The sequence below is a fragment of the Pangasianodon hypophthalmus genome, chromosome 10 (assembly GCF_027358585.1).
Source record: "Pangasianodon hypophthalmus isolate fPanHyp1 chromosome 10, fPanHyp1.pri, whole genome shotgun sequence".
NCBI lineage: Eukaryota > Metazoa > Chordata > Actinopteri > Siluriformes > Pangasiidae > Pangasianodon > Pangasianodon hypophthalmus.
This window is the reverse complement of record NC_069719.1, coordinates 1,510,751-1,517,506: the sequence shown is the minus strand read 5'-3', so window position 1 is coordinate 1,517,506 and position 6,756 is coordinate 1,510,751. Positions and strand designations below refer to the sequence as shown.

Below are 6,756 nucleotides of genomic sequence, written 5' to 3'. Positions count from 1 at the left end.
TTGCTCCTTTTTTTCTTTTATTTATTCCTATTACTCTTTCTGATATTGTGCATTAAATCTTTCTTTAATATTCAGTGCGTTTTTTTTTTGTTGTTTTTTTTTGTAGATCTTCAATTCTGTTTTCATTTTATTGTTATTCTTTATGCTGCTGTAACTTAATTTCCCTCACAGGATCAATAAAGTCAATCTATCTCTCTATCTCTCTATCTATCTCTCTATCTACCTATCTATCTCTCTATCCATCTCTCTATCCATCTATGTATCTATCTCTCTATCTCTCTATCTATCTATCTATCTATCTCTCTATCTCTCTATCCATCTATCCATCTATGTATCTATGTATCTATCTATCTATCTATCTATCCATCTATGTATCTATCTCTCTATCTATCTATCCATCTCTCTATCCATCTATCTATCTATCTCTCTATCTATCTATCCATCTCTCTATCCATCTATCTCTCTATCTCTCTATCTATCTCTCTATCTCTCTATCCATCTATCCATCTATGTATCTATGTATCTATGTATCTATCTATCTATCTATCCATCTATGTATCTATCTCTCTATCTATCTATCCATCTCTCTATCCATCTATCTATCTATCTATCTCTCTATCTATCTATCCATCTCTCTATCTATCTATCTATCTATCTATCTATCTATCCATCTATGTATCTATCTCTCTATCCATCTCTCTATCTATCTCTCTATCTATCTCTCTCTCTCTCTCTCTCTATCGCACAGGTCCTCAGGACTCGGTCCTCAGCAGCAGTGAAGTGTAATCAGTGTTATTAGAAATACTGCACCGTGTAAAAGAGAAGGTTTTTATCTCTCTTCTCGCTGTGACAGTGGAGCTGAATGTTAAACTACTATTCACAAAAATCTGTTTGTTTCTTTTCTCTTAAAACGTTTATTTGTTAAATATTCTCGACACTACTGAATTATTTTTCTGGACAGAAACTGTGTGAGACTCGGTGAAGTTTCCCGGGAGCAGGAGTCATGATGGTGGTGGAAGGCAGGAGACCGCGGGAGGGAGGGATTTCTCACACGCTCACGCTACGCCTCGGAAACGTGTAGGACATTTATATTTATATTTATATTTATATTTATATTTATATTTATATTTATATTCGACCTCCTTATTCTCCGTTACTGTCCCGTCTGCGGAACTCATCAGCGTACTTACTGACAGCGTTTTCACTCTTTAACTGTAAATAAATTTAAAGGTTTTAAAACAATAAAAAATTATTTGACTTGTTATTACAAGAAAAAAAATCTTTGAAACTGCCAAGACATTTACATATCAGACATATAAACTAACACCAAACACACACCTGAACACCAAACACACACCTTCAACACACCTGTCGCACACCTGAACACCTGTCGCACACCAGACGCACACCTGAACACCAGACGCACACCTGAACACCAGACGCACACCAGACGCACACCTGAACACCAGACGCACACCTGAACACCAGACGCACACCTGAACACCTGTTGCACACCAGACGCACACCTGAACACCAGACGCACACCTGAACACCAGACGCACACCTGAACACCAGACGCACACCTGAACACCTGTCGCACACCAGACGCACACCTGAACACCAGACGCACACCAGACGCACACCTGAACAACAGACGCACACCTGAACACCAGACGCACACCTGAACACCTGTTGCACACCAGACGCACACCTGAACACCAGACGCACACCTGAACACCTGTTGCACACCAGACGCACACCAGACGCACACCTGAACACCAGACGCACACCTGAACACCTGTCGCACACCAGACACACACCTGAACACCAGACGCACACCAGACACACACCTGAACACCAGACGCACACCTGAACACCTGTCGCACACCAGACGCACACCTGAACACCTGTCGCACACCAGACGCACACCTGAACACCGGACACACACCTGACACACACCAGACGCACAACAGATGCACACCAGACGCACACCTGAACACCAGACACACACCTGCCCTTATTTTATTACCTGCCGCAATAATTAAACTTTAAATCATCTGTATGATCTCTGATTGATGGAACTGATTCATTATTTGACTTTTGTGTCTTTTTTATAAAATGTATATTTTTTATAAATAGTAATTTTTTCTTCTTTTTCTTTTTTTGAATTTTTTATTGAATTTTCAGCTCTTTTATTGAACAGCTCCTTCTCAGGGACTCGTATTTTTACATGTGATTCTTACACTTTTTTTGCGATTTTTTTTTTTTTTGTTTGTTTGTTTTTTTTAAACACACTTCCGGTCTATTCATGTGATTTATCTGCATGTGCTTTTCATTTCTCAGGTGTGGTTTTCTGCCATGAATAATTCTCTCTGTTCCAAATCAATCACGTGGAATCACATCTTAGTCTCATGATGTCACGTGAGTTTGATTTATTTTTCCACATTTATGACATTGTGCTGCCATCTAGTGGTGTAAAAAATTATATTTCATAAATGGAGCATCACAGAGGGAAATGTAATCACACTGTGATGTCTAAATGTGCTGATAACACAAACTCTGTGAATGTTACTGCGTTTAAAAACACAACCAGCACATCAGCAGTGAAGAAAGAAAACAAAAAAAGAGAAAAAAGAAATGAAGGAAGCAAACAGGAAGGTTTAAATAATTCTGTTTCTGAAATATAGCTATTAACTAGTGGCCAAATCGTCTTACTGCATTAAATAATTAAATACTATATTATTATTATTATTATTATTATTATTATTACATTAAGGTCTAAATTTAATCTAAACCCCACCTTTAAAGAGAATGTGACCAATCTTAGATCAGCACCTGTAACACGAGGGGAATTATTAGACAAAAAGTACAAACAAAAACTGTAAAATAATAATGATAATAATAATAATAATATAAAATAAATAAATAAATAAATCACTAAAACTACTATCAAATGATTTAAGAGAAATGATTTGTACATTTAAATTTTGTACATCTTTAAATCTTTTTTGTTTGTGTGATATTTTAAAATCGTACATCAAACTTGGATGATAAAATAAATCAAGATTAATTTGAATTTAATCTAACTCACTTTTAAACTAATGAGAACTAACACCAAATTCAAATTCAGGTTCATTTTAAATTCAGTTCATTAAAAACTGATCCACCAGGGGGCGCTTTTTATTTTTTGATTGATTGATTGATTGATTGATTGATTGATTGAAACGTGTCGAGTTTCAAATATTTGAATGAATTTTGTTTCATGTGAACATTTTAAAATGGAATTTCACACTGAATTCAGTTTTAAAGCCTCGCATATAAATCCGAGTTGGAATAAAATTCGGAAACTTTTAAAAATGTAGGTACAGCTTTATAAAATTAAGTAAATAAATTCAGATTTACACAATTCAAATCCAGAATGTTAGTGTAAAATGCAGCTAAAACCACAGAATGAAAGACTGAATGCGAGAAATTAAATCAGGAAATTAGGGAAATCTGTCCGAGCTAAATGTACCAAAAAATAACAACTTGGCAACCGAGTGTAAATACTATTAATATTAATACAAAAAATACAAAAAAATAAAAATATTTTTCCCCAAAATTTAACCGTAAATCAATAAGTTACCTAAATTAAGACAGTTTATTTTAATGCACATGATTTTTAAAGTCACAAACACATTAATTATATAAAAAATAATCTAGATGTCATAGTTAAATAATTTTATTTAATTAACATTTTTTAATTTTTTAATTTTATTTTTAAAATGAAGACAGTCAATAAAACAGCCACTGAAATACAGAATAAAAGATTTTATTCAAACTCCGCCCCTTGGGTCTTTCATAATATACTCCTTTATTAACACACAAACAGATAAACATCGACAACCAGGGAAAATAATTACTTACGTGAGTTTCTGATTAACGTAAAACATGAAAAATATATATATAAAAATTAATACGCTTAGATTTAACACAAAAAAATGTCAGGAAGTTTGATTGGCAGCTATAACGGAGGATGATTTTAAATTCTCGATAATTTTGTGATCAAACAGAGAAAGAAATGTAAGAGAGAATATTTTTAAAGAAATAAAGATGAAGCCGTATTCAGCATGTCGTTCGGAATTTTAGCAGTTTTTACGTTAAACGCGCTCGGAAACGAAAGCTGTGCGCTACATCGCTCCGGCTGTTTGTTTGGTTTGAAATCTAACAAGGTTGTGTGTTAAATATCATGAGGTTTTTTGTGTTACTGATTATCAGCACACGCCTGACCACCTTCACGTTGCCGTAGCAACTGAACTTTAGCCCAGACTCGAAGCCTGTTAGCGAGAGAGCTACGTTTACGGAAGATTGAGATGACACACTGCTCTGCAATCAAACGTTTTTGAGGCGATTGGATTAGAATTTGTTATAAAGTCCTTCATTTCTTCAAAAACATTCAATAAATATTCTATTTTTACATTCATGTTATTAAACTAATGCTGTGTGTGTGTGTGTGTGTAATACTCCAATGCGCACACACACACACACACACACTGGTATGTTAAAGTTACAATAGACCACTGTACTGCTCTCAGCCAATCAGGACACATTATACTGCTCTCAGCCAATCAGGACACACTGTGTACTCCTCTCAGCCAATCAGAACACACTGTGTACTCCTCTCAGCCAATCAGAACACACTGTGTACTCCTCTCAGCCAATCAGAACACACTGTGTACTCCTCTCAGCCAATCAGGACACTTTATACTGCTCTCAGCCAATCAGAACACACTGTGTACTCCTCTCAGCCAATCAGAACACACTGTGTACGGCTCTCAGCCAATCAGAACACACTGTGTACTGCCCTCAGCCAATCAGAACACTGTGTACTGCCCTCAGCCAATCAGAACACTGTGTACTGCTTTCAACCAATAAGAACACTGTCTACTGCCCTCAGCCAATCAGAACACTGTGTACTGCCCTCAGCCAATCAGAACACACTGTGTACTGCTTTCAACCAATAAGAACACTGTCTACTGCCCTCAGCCAATCAGAACACTGTGTACTGCCCTCAGCCAATCAGAACACTGTGTACTGCCCTCAGCCAATCAGAACACTGTCTACTGCCCTCAGCCAATCAGAACACTGTGTACTGCCCTCAGCCAATCAGAACACTGTCTACTGCCCTCAGCCAATCAGAACACTGTCTACTGCCCTCAGCCAATCAGAACACTGTGTACTGCCCTCAGCCAATCAGAACACTGTGTACTGCCCTCAGCCAATCAGAACACACTGTACTGGTGTAGAAATATAATTGTGGTTGTTTTAGGAATAAAAACGTTTCCTGGTTGTGAATTTAGAATTTTTAATTCAATAATAAAGCGTTTTGTTTTTCTCTCTCTCTCTCTCTCTCTATATATATATATATATATATATATATATATATATATATATATATATATACATTCTGGTCATGTGACATAATATTATTTCTTAATTATTATTTATATTATGCGTAATACTATTGTATTATGCGTATACTATCTGCGTAAATATGCGCATTTATAATGTTATTAATACACCGCAGTGGAGTGTTTATTCTGTCCGCCATTTTGTACACATTCTGTGCAAGTCTTTAGTAGGAAACTTTGTCTCTCAGCCAGTAAAGCTGAGCAATATGACACAAAACATCACATCGCCATACTTGGTCATGATTTTATCACGATATTTAATTTTGCTAACGTTTTCGTTTTATGTGTCCTAATATATAAAAACTGTAAATTAATACGTTGTTTTAATATTTAAAATGATCACAAATATAACAGACAAGAAACAAGTGGAAAACTGAAGCTGGTCGAGGGTTGAAGTTGACGATCGCTACAATACTCTCGGAAAACGTTACTGCGATATTTAACATCGTAACATCGTTGAAATCGGAGAACCATATCGCTCGGCTACGGAAGCGCCTGGAAGCGCAGAACACTTTAAAACCACGAATCAGAAACACTTAAACGTTAACGTGAAGCAGAAAGGGGCGGTCCTTACCGAGCATCACACGCTCCTTTACAACCTACTGACACTTTTATTCGTGTTTATTTTTAATAATGTTATGTTTTACGTTGACGTTGTTTCAGATACGCTAAAGGAGTAACACACTTCAGGGCTGTGCGGTTACAGGAAAATAATCCACGTCGGGGTGGGACGTGGTGATGCAGCCTGATACTGAGCGTTTTATTCCTCTTATACTACAGCAATTTGATGACGATCGCAATTTTTTAAATTTATTAAAGAATAACAAGTGATACTTTTTATCCATTTATAGTTACATTTAACTAGCTAGTTCCTGTTCTCACGTACGTTCTAGCAGCTATAAACACACTTTTTTTTTTTTTTTTTCTTGTCCTTTCTCGAAGCTGCGAAATCGCAGCTTTTTACGCATGTTACCAAGAAACCGCAAAGAAGCGTAAACTCCTCTGTCCTGAAGATGTCGGAAAACTTCAAGTTACAGCTTTACCTCTGACTGTTACAAAGCGCTGACACTGGAGACTCCTTCCATAAATGTTACATAAACATCTCCTTACATGTTTTCTTTTAACTCAGTTTATGTGGAGCATCCGCTGTACACGTCCCTGTGAATGAGCTGTTGCTATAGAAACGATAACGTATCAGAATGAGTGCATTAATATAAACTTGCGCTACCGTCAGAGCTGCTGTTATAGAAAATTAATCAACACCTTCTGACCAATCAGAGTGCAGAATTCAACAGCCACCTAAAAA

General features: G+C 36.5%; 1 protein-coding gene across 1 annotated transcript in view; it reads right to left on the bottom strand.

The window, feature by feature from the left end:
• Positions 1-3,795: 3,795 nt before the first annotated feature.
• sgms1a (sphingomyelin synthase 1a) overlaps positions 3,796-6,756 on the bottom strand; it is a 29,082-nt gene continuing 26,121 nt past the window's right edge. The window contains exon 6 of the mRNA XM_034308236.2: positions 3,796-6,756. This exon is cut by the window's right edge and continues 1,039 nt beyond it. The gene's annotated coding sequence lies outside the window, so the exon portion shown is untranslated.